Below are 18,527 nucleotides of genomic sequence, written 5' to 3'. Positions count from 1 at the left end.
AAGCAGACATTCGATTCAGATATTTATTAAACTGACATTCACAACAGATATTCATTAAGCCAACATTTCCTTCACATATTGATGAACCAAACATCCCCTTCAAATATTGATTCCCCGACACTCCCTTCAGATATTGATTCACCCAAATTTCCCTTCAGATATTGATTAACCCGTCATTCCCGTCAGATATTGATTAACCCTACATACCACTCAGATATTGATTAAACCATCATTCCCTTCAGATATTGCGTAACCCAACATTCACTTCAGATATCAATTAACCTGACATTCCCTTCAGATATTAATTTACCCAATATTCGCTTCAGTTATTGATTAAGGTGACATTCCCTTCTGACATGGATTAACCCAACATCCCCTTCAGATTTTGATTAATCCAACATTCCATTCAAATATTGTTTAACCCAACTTTCCCTTCAGTTATTGATTAACCTGACATTCCCTTCAGACATTAATTAACCCAACATCCCCTTCAGATATTGATTAATCCATCATTCCCTTCAGATATGGATAAACCCAACATTCCCTTATAATATTGATTAATGCAACAGTCCCTTCAGATATTGATAAACCCAACATTTCCTTCAGATGTTGATTACCAGAATATTTCTTTCAGATGTTGATTAACTCAACATTCCCTTCAGATATTGATTCACCCAACATGCCCTTCAGATATTGATTAACCTGACATTCCATTCAGATATTGATTAACCCAACATTCCCTTCAGATATTGATTAGGCTGACATTGGCTTCAGATATAGATTGACCCAACATTCCCTTCAGATATAGATTAACCCAACATCCTCTCAGATATTGATTAAGCCAATATTCCCTTCAAAATTCATTAACCCTACATTCCCTTCAGATATTGATTAACCTGACATTCCCTTCAAATATTAATTAACCCAAGATTCCATTCAAATATTGATTAACCCAACATTCGCTTCAGATATTGATTAACCCAACATTCCCTTCAGATAATGATTAAACCAACATTGCCTTCAGATATTGTTTCAGCAGACATTCATTTCAGATATTGATTAACCCAACATACCTTTCAGACATTGATTAACCCAACATTCCCTTCAGATATTGATAAAGCAGACATTCGCTTCAGATATTGATTAACCCAACATTCCCATCAGATATTGATTAACCCAACATTCCGTTCAGATATTGATTATTCCAACAATCGCTTCAGATATTGATTAAGCAGACATTCGCTTCAGATATTGACTAATCTGACATTCACATCAGATATTAATTAAACCAGAATTCCCTTCAGATATTGATTAACCCGATATTCTCTTCAGATATTGATCAACCCAACATTCCCTTCTGATCTTGATTATTCCAACATTCACTTCAGATATTGATTAAGCAAACATTCTCTTCAGACATTGATTAACCTGACATTCACATCAGATATTGATTAAACCAGCATTCCCTTCAGATATTGATTAACCGGACATTCTCTTCAGATATTGATTAACTCAACATTCACTTCAGATACAGATTAACCCAACATTCCCTTCAGATATTGATTCAGCAGATATTTACTTCAGATATTGATTAACCCAACATACCCTTCAGATATTGATTAACCCAACATTCCCATCAGAAATTGATTAACCCAACATTCCCTTCAGATATTGATTAAGCAGACATTCCCTTCAGATATAGATTAACCCAACATTCCCTTCTGATATTGATTCATCCGAAATTCCCTTCAGATATTGATTAAATTAACATTCCCTTCAGATATTGATTAACCCAACATTCCCTTCAGATATTACTTAAACCAACATTCTCTTCAGATATAGATTAACAGAAATCCCCTCAGATACTGATTAAGCCAACATTCCCTTTAGATATTGATTATCTCAACATTCCCTTCAGATATAGATTAACCCAGCATCCCCTCAGATATTGATTTAGCCAACATTCCATTCAGATATTGATTAACCTGACATCTCCCTCAGAAATTAATTAACCCTAAATTCTCTTCAGATATTGATTAACCCGACATTCCCTTCAGATATTGATTAAGCAGACATTCACTTCAGATATAGATTAACCCAACATTCCCTTCTGATATTGATTCATCCGAAATTCCCTTTAGATATTGATTAAATCAACATTCCCTTCAGATATTGATTAACATGACATTCCATTCAGATATTACTTAAACCAACATTCTCTTCAGATATAGATTAACATAAAATCCCCTCAGATACTGATTAAGCCAACATTCCCTTTAGATATTGATTATCTCAACATTCCCTTCAGATATAGTTTAACCCAACATCCCCTCAGGTATTGATTAAACCAACATTCCCTTCAGATATTGATTCAGCAGATATTCATTTCAGATATTGATTGACCCAACATACCCTTCAGACATTGATTATCCCGACATTCCCTTCAGATATTGATAAAGCAGACATTCGCTTCAGATATTGATTAACCCAACATTCCCATCAGATATTGATTATACCAACATTCCCTTCAGATATTGATTATTCCAACATTCCCTTCAGATATTGATTAAGCAGACATTCGCTGCAGATATTGATTAACCTGACATTCACATCAGATATTGATTAAACCAGCATGCGCTTCAGACATTGATTTCGCAGACATTCCCTTCAGATATTGATTAACACAACATCACCTTCAGTCATTGATTAACCAAACATTCCCTTCAGATAATGATGAACCAAACATTCCCTTCAGAAAATGATTAACCTGACATTCCCTTCAGATATTGATTAACCCAGCATTCGCATCAGATATTGATTGACCCAAAATTCCCTTCAGATATTGATTAACCCAACATTCTCTTCAGATATTGATTAAACCAACATTCCCTTCAGATATTGATGAACTCAACATTCCCTTCAGATATTGATTAACCTGTCATTCCCTTCAGATATTGATTAATCTGACGTTCCTTTCAGATCTTGATTAACCTAACATTCCCTTCAGATATTGATTAACCCTACAGTCCCTTCAGATATTTATTAATGTGATAGTCCCTTTAGATATTGATTAACCTGATATTTCCCTCAGATATCGATTAACCTGACATTCCCCTCAGATATTGATTAACCTGACATTCCCCTTCAAATATTGAACAACACACAATTCCCATCAGATATTGATAAACCAACATTCCCTTCAGATATTGATTCATCCAACATTCCTTTCAGATATTGATAAACGCAACATTCCCTTCAGATATTAATTAACCCTACATTCCCTTCAGATATTGATTAAGCACACATTCGCTTCAGATATTAATTAACCCTACATTCCCTTCAGATATTGATTAAGCAGACATTCGCTTCAGATATTGATTCAACTGACATTCACAACAGATATTCATTAAGCCAACATTCCCTTCACATATTGATTAACCCAACATTCCCTTCAGATATTGATTAAACCAACATTCCCTTCAGATAGTGATTCAGCAGATATTCATTTCAGATATTGATTAACCCAACATACCCTTCAGTCATTGATTATCCCGACATTCCCTTTAGATATTGATAAAGCAGACATTCGCTTCAGATATTGATTAACCCAACATTCCCGTCAGATATTGATTATACCAACATTCCCTTCAGATATTGATTATTCCAATATTCCCTTCAGATATTGATTAAGCAGACATTCGCTGCAGATATTGATTAACCTGACATTCACATCAGATATTGATTAAACCAGCATGCGCTTCAGACATTGATTTCGCAGACATTCCCTTCAGACATTGATTAACACAACATCACCTTCAGTCATTAATTAACCAAACATTCCCTTCAGATAATGATGAACCCAACATTCCCTTCAGATAATGATTAACCTGACATTCCCTTCAGATATTGATTAACCCTGCATTCCCTTCAGATATTGATTGACCCAAAATTCCCTTCAGATATTGATTAACTCAACATTCTCTTCAGATATTGATTTTCTCAACATTCCCTTCAGATATTGATGAATCTGACGTTCCTTTCAGATCTTGATTAACCTAACATTCCCTTCAGATATTGATTAACCCGACAGTCCCTTCAGATATTTATTAATGTGATAGTCCCTTTAGATAATTGATTAACCCGATATTTCCCTCAGATATCGATTAACCTGACATTCCCCTCTGATATTGATCAGCCCAACTTTCCCTGCAGATATTGATATTCCTGACATTCCCTTCAGATATTGATTAACCTGACATTCCCCTTCAAATATTGAATAACACAGCATTCCCATCAGATATTGATAAACCAACATTCCCTTCAGATACTGATTAAACTGACATTCCTTTCAGATATTGATTAACGCAACATTCCCTTCAGTTATTGATTAAACTGACATTCACAACAGATATTCATTAAGCCAACATTCCCTTCACATATTGATTAACCCAACATTCCCTTCAGATATTGATTCCCCCGACACTCCCTTCAGATATTGATTAACCCAACATTCGCTTCAGTTATTGATTCCCCCGACACTCCCTTCAGATATTGAGTAACCCAACATTCACTTCAGATATTGATTAACCCGACATTCCCTTTAGACATCAATTAACCTGACATTCCCTTTAGATATCGATGAACCTAACATTCCCCTCAGATATTGATTCAGCCTACATTCTCTTCAGATATTCATTAACCCGACATTCCATTCAAATATTGTTTAACCCAACTTTCCATTCAGTTATTGATTAACCTGACATTCCCTTGAGACATTAAGTAACCCAACATCCCCTTCACATATTGATTAACCCAACATTCCCTTCAGATATTGATTCCCCCGACACTCCCTTCAGATATTGATTAACCCAACATTCCCTTCAGTTATTGATTCCCCCGACACTCCCTTCAGATATTGAGTAACCCAACATTCACTTCAGATATTGATTAACCCGACATTCCCTTTAGACATCAATTAACCTGACATTCCCTTTAGATATCGATGAACCTAACATTCCCCTCAGATATTGATTCAGCCTACATTCTCTTCAGATATTCATTAACCCGACATTCTACTCAGATATTGATTAACGCAAAATTCGCGTCAGATATCGATTAACCTGACATTCCCTTCAGATATTAATTTACCCAATATTCGCTTCAGTTATTGATTAACGTGACATTCCCTTCTGACATTGATTAACCCAACATTCCATTCAAATATTGTTTAACCCAACTTTCCATTCAGTTATTGATTAACCTGACATTCCCTTCAGACATTAAGTAACCCAACATCCCCTTCAGATATTGATCAATCCATCATTCCCTTCAGATATGGATAAACCCAACATTCCCTCATGATATTGATTAATGCAACAGTCCCTTCAGATATTGATAAACCCAACATTTCCTTCAGATATTGATTAGTCAGACATTCGCATCAGATATAGATTAACCCAACATTCCCTTCTGATATTGATTACCAGAACATTTCTTTCAGATGTTGATGAAGTCAACATTCCCTTCAGATATTGATTGACCCAACATGTCCTTCAGATATTGATTAACCTGACATTCCATTCAGATATTGATTAAACCCACATTCCCTTCAGATATTAATTCATCATACATTCCTTTCAGATATTGATGAATCAACATTCCCTTCAGGTATTGCTTAACCCAAAATTCTCTTCAGATATTGATAAAGCAGACATTCCCATCAAATATTGATTCACCCAACATTCCCGTCAGATATTGTTTAACCCAACATTCCCTTCAGATATTGATTATTCCAACATTCATTTCAGATATTGATTAATGTGACATTCCCTTCAGATATTGATTAACCCAACATTCGCTTCAGTTATTGATTAACGTGACATTCCCTTCAGACATTGATTAACCCATCATCCCCTTCAGATATTGATTAATGCAATATTCCGATTAGATGTTGATTAACCCAACATTCCCTTCTGATATTGATTAACCCAACATTCCGTTCAGATATTGATCAACCCAACATTTCCTTCAAATATTGATTAGGCAGACATTCACTTCAGCTTTAGATTAACCCAACATTCCCTTCTGATACTGATTAAGCCTACATTCGCTTCAGATATTGATTATCTCAACATTCCCTTCAGATATAGATTAACCCAACATCCCCTCAGATATTGATTAAGCCAACATTCCATTCAGATATTGATTAACCTGACATCTCCCTCAGAAATTCAATAACCCTACATTCTCTTCAAATATTGATTAACCCGACATTCCCTTCAAATACTAATTATCCCAAGATTCCAATCAAATATTGATTAGCTCAACATTCCCTTCAGATATTGATTAACCTAACATTCCCTTCAAATATTGATTAAACCAACATTCCCTTCAGATATTGATTCAGCAGATATTCATTTCAGATATTGATTTACCCAACATACCCTTCAGACATTGATTATCCCGACATTCCCTTCAGATATTGATAAAGCAGACATTCGCTTCAGATATTGATTAACCCAACATTCCCATCAGATATTGATTATACCAACATTCCCTTCAGATATTGATTATTCCAACATTCCCGTCAGATATTGATTAAGCAGACATTCGCTGCAGATATTGATTAACCGGACATTCACATCAGATATTGATTTAACCAGCATGCGCTTCAGATATTGATTAACTCAACATTCCCTTCGGATATTGATTTACCCAACATTCCCTTCAGATAATGATAAACCTGACATTCCCTTCAGATATTGATTAACCCTGCATTCACTTCAGATATTGATTGACCCAAAATTCCCTTCAGATATTGATTAACTCAACATTCTCTTCAGATATTGATTTTCTCAACATTCCCTTCAGATATTGATGAATCTGACGTTCCTTTCAGATCTTGATTAACCTAACATTCCCTTCAGATATTGATTAACCCGACATTCGCTTCAGTTATTGATTAACGTGACATTCCCTTCAGACATTGATTAACCCATCATCCCCTTCAGATATTGATTAATGCAATATTCCGATTAGATGTTGATTAACCCAACATTCCCTTCTGATATTGATTAACCCAACATTCCGTTCAGATATTGATCAACCCAACATTTCCTTCAAATATTGATTAGGCAGACATTCACTTCAGCTTTAGATTAACCCAACATTCCCTTCTGATACTGATTAAGCCTACATTCGCTTCAGATGTTGATTATCTCAACATTCCCTTCAGATATAGATTAACCCAACATCCCCTCAGATATTGATTAAGCCAACATTCCATTCAGATATTGATTAACCTGACATCTCCCTCAGAAATTCAATAACCCTACATTCTCTTCAGATATTGATTAACCCGACATTCCTTTCAAATACTAATTATCCCAAGATTCCAATCAAATATTGATTAGCTCAACATTCCCTTCAGATATTGATTAACCCAACATTCCCTTCAAATATTGATTAAACCAACATTCCCTTCAGATATTGATTCAGCAGATATTCATTTCAGATATTGATTTACCCAACATACCCTTCAGACATTGATTATCCCGACATTCCCTTCAGATATTGATAAAGCAGACATTCGCTTCAGATATTGATTAACCCAACATTCCCGTCAGATATTGATTATACCAACATTCCCTTCAGATATTGATTATTCCAACATTCCCGTCAGATATTGATTAAGCAGACATTCGCTGCAGATATTGATTAACCGGACATTCACATCAGATATTGATTTAACCAGCATGCGCTTCAGATATTGATTAACTCAACATTCCCTTCGGATATTGATTAACCCATCATCCCCTTCAGATATTGATTAATGCAATATTCCGATTAGATGTTGATTAACCCAACATTCCCTTCTGATATTGATTAACCCAACATTCCGTTCAGATATTGATCAACCCAACATTTCCTTCAAATATTGATTAGGCAGACATTCACTTCAGCTTTAGATTAACCCAACATTCCCTTCTGATACTGATTAAGCCTACATTCGCTTCAGATATTGATTATCTCAACATTCCCTTCAGATATAGATTAACCCAACATCCCCTCAGATATTGATTAAGCCAACATTCCATTCAGATATTGATTAACCTGACATCTCCCTCAGAAATTCAATAACCCTACATTCTCTTCAAATATTGATTAACCCGACATTCCCTTCAAATACTAATTATCCCAAGATTCCAATCAAATATTGATTAGCTCAACATTCCCTTCAGATATTGATTAACCTAACATTCCCTTCAAATATTGATTAAACCAACATTCCCTTCAGATATTGATTCAGCAGATATTCATTTCAGATATTGATTTACCCAACATACCCTTCAGACATTGATTATCCCGACATTCCCTTCAGATATTGATAAAGCAGACATTCGCTTCAGATATTGATTAACCCAACATTCCCATCAGATATTGATTATACCAACATTCCCTTCAGATATTGATTATTCCAACATTCCCGTCAGATATTGATTAAGCAGACATTCGCTGCAGATATTGATTAACCGGACATTCACATCAGATATTGATTTAACCAGCATGCGCTTCAGATATTGATTAACTCAACATTCCCTTCGGATATTGATTTACCCAACATTCCCTTCAGATAATGATAAACCTGACATTCCCTTCAGATATTGATTAACCCTGCATTCACTTCAGATATTGATTGACCCAAAATTCCCTTCAGATATTGATTAACTCAACATTCTCTTCAGATATTGATTTTCTCAACATTCCCTTCAGATATTGATGAATCTGACGTTCCTTTCAGATCTTGATTAACCTAACATTCCCTTCAGATATTGATTAACCCGACATTCGCTTCAGTTATTGATTAACGTGACATTCCCTTCAGACATTGATTAACCCATCATCCCCTTCAGATATTGATTAATGCAATATTCCGATTAGATGTTGATTAACCCAACATTCCCTTCTGATATTGATTAACCCAACATTCCGTTCAGATATTGATCAACCCAACATTTCCTTCAAATATTGATTAGGCAGACATTCACTTCAGCTTTAGATTAACCCAACATTCCCTTCTGATACTGATTAAGCCTACATTCGCTTCAGATGTTGATTATCTCAACATTCCCTTCAGATATAGATTAACCCAACATCCCCTCAGATATTGATTAAGCCAACATTCCATTCAGATATTGATTAACCTGACATCTCCCTCAGAAATTCAATAACCCTACATTCTCTTCAGATATTGATTAACCCGACATTCCTTTCAAATACTAATTATCCCAAGATTCCAATCAAATATTGATTAGCTCAACATTCCCTTCAGATATTGATTAACCCAACATTCCCTTCAAATATTGATTAAACCAACATTCCCTTCAGATATTGATTCAGCAGATATTCATTTCAGATATTGATTTACCCAACATACCCTTCAGACATTGATTATCCCGACATTCCCTTCAGATATTGATAAAGCAGACATTCGCTTCAGATATTGATTAACCCAACATTCCCGTCAGATATTGATTATACCAACATTCCCTTCAGATATTGATTATTCCAACATTCCCGTCAGATATTGATTAAGCAGACATTCGCTGCAGATATTGATTAACCGGACATTCACATCAGATATTGATTTAACCAGCATGCGCTTCAGATATTGATTAACTCAACATTCCCTTCGGATATTGATTAACCCATCATCCCCTTCAGATATTGATTAATGCAATATTCCGATTAGATGTTGATTAACCCAACATTCCCTTCTGATATTGATTAACCCAACATTCCGTTCAGATATTGATCAACCCAACATTTCCTTCAAATATTGATTAGGCAGACATTCACTTCAGCTTTAGATTAACCCAACATTCCCTTCTGATACTGATTAAGCCTACATTCGCTTCAGATATTGATTATCTCAACATTCCCTTCAGATATAGATTAACCCAACATCCCCTCAGATATTGATTAAGCCAACATTCCATTCAGATATTGATTAACCTGACATCTCCCTCAGAAATTCAATAACCCTACATTCTCTTCAAATATTGATTAACCCGACATTCCCTTCAAATACTAATTATCCCAAGATTCCAATCAAATATTGATTAGCTCAACATTCCCTTCAGATATTGATTAACCTAACATTCCCTTCAAATATTGATTAAACCAACATTCCCTTCAGATATTGATTCAGCAGATATTCATTTCAGATATTGATTTACCCAACATACCCTTCAGACATTGATTATCCCGACATTCCCTTCAGATATTGATAAAGCAGACATTCGCTTCAGATATTGATTAACCCAACATTCCCATCAGGTATTGATTATACCAACATTCCCTTCAGATATTGATTATTCCAACATTCCCGTCAGATATTGATTAAGCAGACATTCGCTGCAGATATTGATTAACCGGACATTCACATCAGATATTGATTTAACCAGCATGCGCTTCAGATATTGATTAACTCAACATTCCCTTCGGATATTGATTTACCCAACATTCCCTTCAGATAATGATAAACCTGACATTCCCTTCAGATATAGATTAACCCAACATCCCCTTCAGATATTGATGAATGCAATATTCCATTTAGATATTGATAAACCCAACATTCCCTTCTGATATTGATTAACCCAACATTCCGTTCAGATATTGATCAACACAACATTTCCTTCAGATCTTGATTAACCTAACATTCACTTCAGATATAGATTAACCCAACATTCCCTTCTGATATTGATAATCCAAAATTCCCTTGAGATATTGATTAAATCAACATTCCCTTCCGGTATTGATTAACCCAAAATTCCCTTCACATATTGATTTCACCAACATTCTATTCAGATAGTGATAAACCCAACATTCCCTTTAGATATTGATCAACTCAACATAACCTTCAGATATTGATTAACCTGACATTCCATTCAGATATTGCTGAACCCAACATTCTCTTCAGATATGGATTAACATAAAATCACCTCAGATACTGATTAAGCCAACATTCCCTTTATATATATTGATTATCTCAACATTCCCTTCAAATATAGATTAACCCATCATCCCCTAAGATTTTGATTAAGCTAACATTCCATTCAGATATTAATTAACCTGACATCTCCCTCAGAAATTAATTAACCCTACATTCCCTTCTGATATGGATAACCCAACATTCCCTTCAAATATTAATTAACCCAAGATTCCATTCAGATATTGGTTAACCCAACATTCCCTTCAGATATTGATTAACCCAACATTCCCTTCAGATATTGATTAAACCAACATTCCCTTCAGATATTGATAAAGCAGACATTCGCTTCAGATATTGATTAACCCAACATTCCCATCAGATATTGATTAGCCCAACATTCCCTTCAGATATTGATTAAACCAGCATTCCCTTCAGATATTGATTCAGCAGATATTCATTTCAGATATTGATTAACCCAACATACCCTTCAGACATTGATTATCCCAACATTCCCTTCAGATATTGATAAAGCAGACATTCGCTTCAGATATTGATTAACCCAACATTCCCATCAGATATTGATTAACCCAACATTCCCTTCAGATATTGATTATTCCAACATTCACTTCAGATATTGATTAAGCAGACATTCGCTTCAGATATTGATTAAACTGACATTCACATCAGATATTAATGAAACCAGCATTCCCTTCAGATATTGATTAACCCGATATTCTCTTCAGATATTGATCAACCCAACATTCCCTTCTGATCTTGATTATTCCAACGTTCACTTCAGATATTGATTAAGCAAACATACTCTTCAGACATTGATTAACCTGACATTCACATCAGATATTGATTAAACCAACATTCCCTTCAGATATTGATTAATTGGACATTCTCTTCAGATATTGATTAACCCAACATAGCCTTCAGATATTGATTAACCCAACATTCCCTTCAAATATTGATAAAGCAGACATTCTCTTCAGATATTGACTCACCCAATATTCCCATCAGATATTGATTAAACCAACATTCCCTTCAGATATTGATTAAGCAGGCATTCCCATCAGATATTGATTCACCTGATATTCCATCAGATATTGATTAACCCAAAATTCCCTTCAGATAATGATTAACCTGACATTCCCTTCAGATATTGATTAACCCAGCATTCCCTTCAGATATTGATTGACCCAAATTTCCCTTCTGATATTGATTAACCCAACATTCTCTTCAGATATTGATTTTTTTTACATTCCCTTCAGATATTGATGAACTCAACATTCCCTTCAGATATTGATTAAACTGTCATTCCCTTCAGATATTGATTAAACTGTCATTCCCTTCAGATATTGATTAACCCGACATTCCCTTCAGATATTGATTAACCTGACATTCCTTTCAGATCTTGATTAACCTGACATTCCCTTCAGATATTGATTAACCCTGCAGTCTCTTCAGATATTTATTAATCTGATAGTCCCTTTAGATATTGATTAACCCAACAATTCCCTCAGATATCAATTAACCTGACATTCCCCTCAGATATTGATGAACCTGACATTCCCTTCAAATATTGAATAACACAGCATTCCCATCAGGTATTGATTAAACCAACATTCCCTTCAGATATTGATTCATCCAACATTCCTTTCAGATATTGATTAACCCAACATTCCCTTCAGATATTGATTAACCTGTCATTCCCTTCAGATATTGATTAATCCTACAGTCTCTTCAGATATTTAATAATCTGATAGTCCCTTTAGATAATGATCAACACGACATTTCCCTCAGATATCGATTAACCTGACATTCCCCTCAGATATTGATCAACACTACTTTCCCTGCTGATATTGATATTCCTGACATTCCCTTCAGATATTGATTAACCTGACATTCCCTTCAAATATTGAATAACACAGCATTCCCATCAGATATTGATTAACTCAAAATTCCTTTCAGATATTAATTAACCCAACATTCCCTTCAGATGTTGATTAACCCAACATTGCCTTCAGATATTGATTCGGCAGACATTCCCTTGAGATATTGATTAACCCAACATGACATTCAGATATTGATTAACCTGATATACACTTCAGATATTGATTAACCCCACATTCCCTTCAGATATTGATTAACCTGACTTTCCATCAGATATTGATTAACCCAACATTGCCTTCAGATATTTATTAACCTAAATTCCCTTCAGAGAGTGACTAACCCAACATTCCCTTCAGATATTGATTAACCCAACATGCTATTCAGATATTGATTAACCTGTCATTCACTTCAGATATTGATTGACCACACATTCCCTTCAGATATTGATAAACCCAAAATTCCCTTCAGATATTGATTTACCCAACATTCTATTCAGATAGTGATTAACCCAACATTCTCTTCAGATATAGATTAACATAACATCCCATCAGATATTGATTAAGCCAACATTCCCTTTAGATATTGATTATCTCAACATTCCCTTCAGATATGGATTAACCCAACATCCCCTCAGATATTGATTAAACCAACATTCCCTTCAGATTATGATTAACCTGACATCTCCCTCAGAAATTCATTAAGCCTACATTCCCTTCAGATATTGATTAAACCAACATTCCCTTCAGATATTGATTAACCCAACATTCCCTTCAGATATTGATTAAACCAACATTCCATTCAGATATTGCTGAACCCAACATTCCCTTCAGATATAGATTAACCCAACATCCCCTCAGATATTGATTAAGCCAACATTCCCTTCTGATATTGATTAACGTGACATCTCCCTCAGAAATTCATTTACCCTACATTCCCTTCAGATATCGATTCACCCGACATTCCCTTCAGATATTGATAAAACCAACATTCCCTTCAGATATTGATTCAGCAGATATTTTATTCAGATATTGATTAACCCAACATACCCTTCAGACAATGATTAACCCAACATTCACTTCAGATATTAATAAAGCAGACATTCACTTGAGATATTGATGAACTCAACATTCCCGTCAGATATTGATTAACCCAACATTCCGTTCAGATATTGATTATTCCAACATTCACTTCTGATATTGATTAAGCAAGCATTCGCTTCAGATATTGATTAACCTGACATTCACATCAGATATTGATTAAACCTGCATTCCCTTCAGATATTGATTAACCCGACATTCTCTTCAGATATTGATTAATCCAACATTCCCTTCAGATCTTGATTATTCCAACATTCACTTCAGATATTGATTAAGCAAACATTCACTTCAGATATTGATTAACATGAGATTCACATCAGATATTGATTAAACCAGCATTCCCTTCAGATATTGATTAACCCAACATTCTCTTCAGATATTGATCAACTTAACATTCAATTCAGATACAGATTAACCCTACATTCCCTTCAGATATTGATTCAGCAGATATTCACTTCAGATAGTGATTATCCCAACATACCCTTCAGATATTGATTAACCCAACATTTCCTTCAGATATTGATTAAGAAGGCATTCCCTTCAGATATTGATTGAACCAACATTCCCTTCAGATATTGATTATCTCAACATACCCTTCAGTTATTGATTAACCTGACATTCCATCAGATATTGATTTGCACAACATTCTATTCAGATAGTGATTAACCCAACATTCCCTTTAGATATTGATTAACTCAACATAACCTTCAGATATTGATTAACCTCACATTACATTCAGATATTGCTTAACCCAACATTCTCTTCAGATACAGATTAACATTACATCCCCTCAGTTATTGATTAAGCCAACATTCCCTTTCGATATTGATTATCTCAACATTCCCTTCAGATATAGATTAACCTAACAACCCCTCAGATATTGAATAAAGCAACATTCCCTTCAGATATTGATTAACCTGACATCCCCCTCAGAAATTAATTAATCCTATATTCCCTTCAGATATTGATTAACCCTACATTCCCTTCAAATATTAATTAACCCAAGATTTCATTCAAATATTGATTAAACCAACATTCCCTTCAGATATTGATTCAGCAGATATTCATTTCAGATATTAATTAACCCAACATACGCTTCAGACATTGATTAACCCAACATTACCTTCAGATATTGATAAAGCAGACATTCCCTTCAGATATTGATGAACCCAACATTCCCGTCAGATATTCTTTAACCCAACATTCCCTTCAGATATTGATTATTCCAACATTCACTCCAGATATTGATTAACGTGACATTCCCTTCAGATATTGATTAACCCAACATTTGCTTCAGTTATTGATTAACGAGACATTCCCTTCAGACATTGATTAACCCAACATCCCCTTCACATATTGATGAATGCAATATTCCATTTAGATATTGATAAACCCAACATTCCCTTCTGATATAGATTAACCCAACATTCCCTTCAGGTATTGATTAACCCAAAATTCCCTTCACATATTGATTTCACCAACATTCTATTCAGATAGTGATAAACCCAACATTCCCTTTAGATATTGATCAACTCAACATAACCTTCAGATATTGATTAACCTGACATTCCATTCAGATATTGCTGAACCCAACATTCTCTTCAGATATAGATTAACATAAAATCACCTCAGATACTGATTAAGCCAACATTCCCTTTATATATATTGATTATCTCAACATTCCCTTCAAATATAGATTAACCCATCATCCCCTAAGATTTTGATTAAGCTAACATTCCATTCAGATATTAATTAACCTGACATCTCCCTCAAAAATTCATTAACCCTACATTCCCTTCTGATATTGATTAACCCGACATTCCCTTCAAATATTAATTAACCCAAGATTCCAATCAAATATTGGTTAACCCAACATTCCCTTCAGATATTGATTAACCCAACATTCCCTTCAGATATTGATTAAACCAACATTCCCTTCAGATATTGATAAAGCAGACATTCGCTTCAGATATTGATTAACACGACATTCCCTTCAGATATTGATTAACCTGACATTCCTTTCAGATCTTGATTAACCTGACATTCCCTTCAGATATTGATTAACCCTACAGTCTCTTCAGATATTTATTAATCTGATAGTCCCTTTAGATATTGATGATCCCGACAATTCCCTCAGATATCAATTAACCTGACATTCCCCTCAGATATTGATGAACCTGACATTCCCTTCAAATATTGAATAACACAGCATTCCCATCAGGTATTGATTAAACCAACATTCCCTTCAGATATTGATTCATCCAACATTCCCTTCAGATATTCTTTAACTACATTCTCTTCAGATAATGATTAAGCAGATATTCGCTTCAGATATTGATTAAACTGACATTCACAACAGATATTCATTAAGCCAACATTCCCTTCACATATTGATTAACCCAACATTCCCTTCAGATGTTGATTCAGCAGATATTTACTTCAGATATTGATTAACCCAACATACCCTTCAGATATTGATTAACCCAACATTCCCTTCAGATATTGATTAACCTGTCATTCCCTTCAGATATTGATTAACCCTACAGTCTCTTCAGATATTTAATAATCTGATAGTCCCTTTAGATATTGATTAACCCGACATTTCCCTCAGATATCGATTAACCTGACATTCCCCTCAGATATTGATCAACCCTACTTTCCCTGCTGATATTGATATTCCTGACATTCCCTTCAGATATTGATTAACCTGACATTACCTTCAAATATTGAATAACACAGCATTCCCATCAGATAGTGATTAAACCAACATTCTCTTCAGATATTGATTCATCCAACATTCCTTTCAGATATTGATTAACGCAACATTCCCTTCAGACATTAATTAACCCTACATTCTATTCAGATATTGATTAAGCAGACATTCGCTTCAGATATTGATTAAACTGACATTCACAACAGATATTCATTAAGCCAACATTCCCTTCACATATTGATTAACCCAACATTCCCTTCAGATGTTGATTCAGCAGATATTTACTTCAGATGTTGATTAACCCAACATACCCTTCAGATATTGATTAACCCAACATTCCCTTCAGATATTGATAAAGCAGACATTCTCTTCAGATATTGATTAACCCAATATTCCCATCAGATATTGATTAGCCCAACATTCCCTTCAGATATTGATTAAGCAGACATTCCCTTCAGATGTTCATTAACCTGACATTCCATCAGATATTGATTAACTCAAAATTCCCTTCCGATATTGATTAACCCAACATTCCCTTCAGATATTGATCAACCCAACATTGCCTTCAGATATTGATTCGGCAGACATTCCCTTGAGATATTGATTAACCCAACATGCCATTGAGATATTGATTAACCTGATATACACTTCAGATATTGATTAATCCCACATTCCCTTCAGATATTGATTAACCTGACTTTCCATCAGATATTGATTAACCCAACATTCCCTTCAGATATTGATTAACCCAACATTGCCTTCAGATATTGATTCGGCAGACATTCCCTTGAGATATTGATTAACCCAACATGCCATTCAGATATTGATTAACCTGATATACACTTCAGATATTGATTAACCCCACATTCCCTTCAGATATTGATTAACCCAACATGCCATTCAGATATTGATTAACCTGTCATTCACTTCAGATATTGATTGACCACACATTCCCTTCAGATATTGATAAACCCAAAATTCCCTTCAGATATTGATTTACCCAACATTCTATTCAGATAGTGATTAACCCAACATTCTCTTCAGATATAGATTAACATAACATCCCATCAGATATTGATAAAGCCAACATTCCCTTTAGATATTGATTATCTCAACATTCCCTTCAGATATAGATTAACCCAACATCCCCTCAGATATTGATTAAACCAACATTCCCTTCAGATTATGATTAACCTGACATCTCCCTCAGAAATTCATTTAGCCTACATTCCCTTCAGATATTGATTAAACCAACATTCCCTTCAGATATTGATTAACCCAACATTCCCTTCAGATATTGATTAAACCAACATTCCATTCAGATATTGCTGAACCCAACATTCCCTTCAGATATAGATTAACCCAACATCCCCTCAGATATTGATTAAGCCAACATTCCCTTCTGATATTGATTAACGTGACATCTCCCTCAGAAATTCATTTACCCTACATTCCCTTCAGATATCGATTCACCCGACATTCCCTTCAGATATTGATAAAACCAACATTCCCTTCAGATATTGATTCAGCAGATATTTTATTCAGATATTGATTAACCCAACATACCCTTCAGACAATGATTAACCCAACATTCACTTCAGATATTGATAAAGCAGACATTCACTTGAGATATTGATGAACTCAACATTCCCGTCAGATATTGATTAACCCAACATTCCGTTCAGATATTGATTATTCCAACATTCACTTCTGATATTGATTAAGCAAGCATTCGCTTCAGATATTGATTAACCTGACATTCACATCAGATATTGATTAAACCTGCATTCCCTTCAGATATTGATTAACCCGACATTCTCTTCAGATA

The sequence above is a fragment of the Pristiophorus japonicus genome, chromosome 2 (genome assembly GCF_044704955.1).
Source record: "Pristiophorus japonicus isolate sPriJap1 chromosome 2, sPriJap1.hap1, whole genome shotgun sequence".
Lineage (NCBI taxonomy): Eukaryota > Metazoa > Chordata > Chondrichthyes > Pristiophoridae > Pristiophorus > Pristiophorus japonicus.
This window is presented reverse-complemented; position numbering follows the sequence as displayed.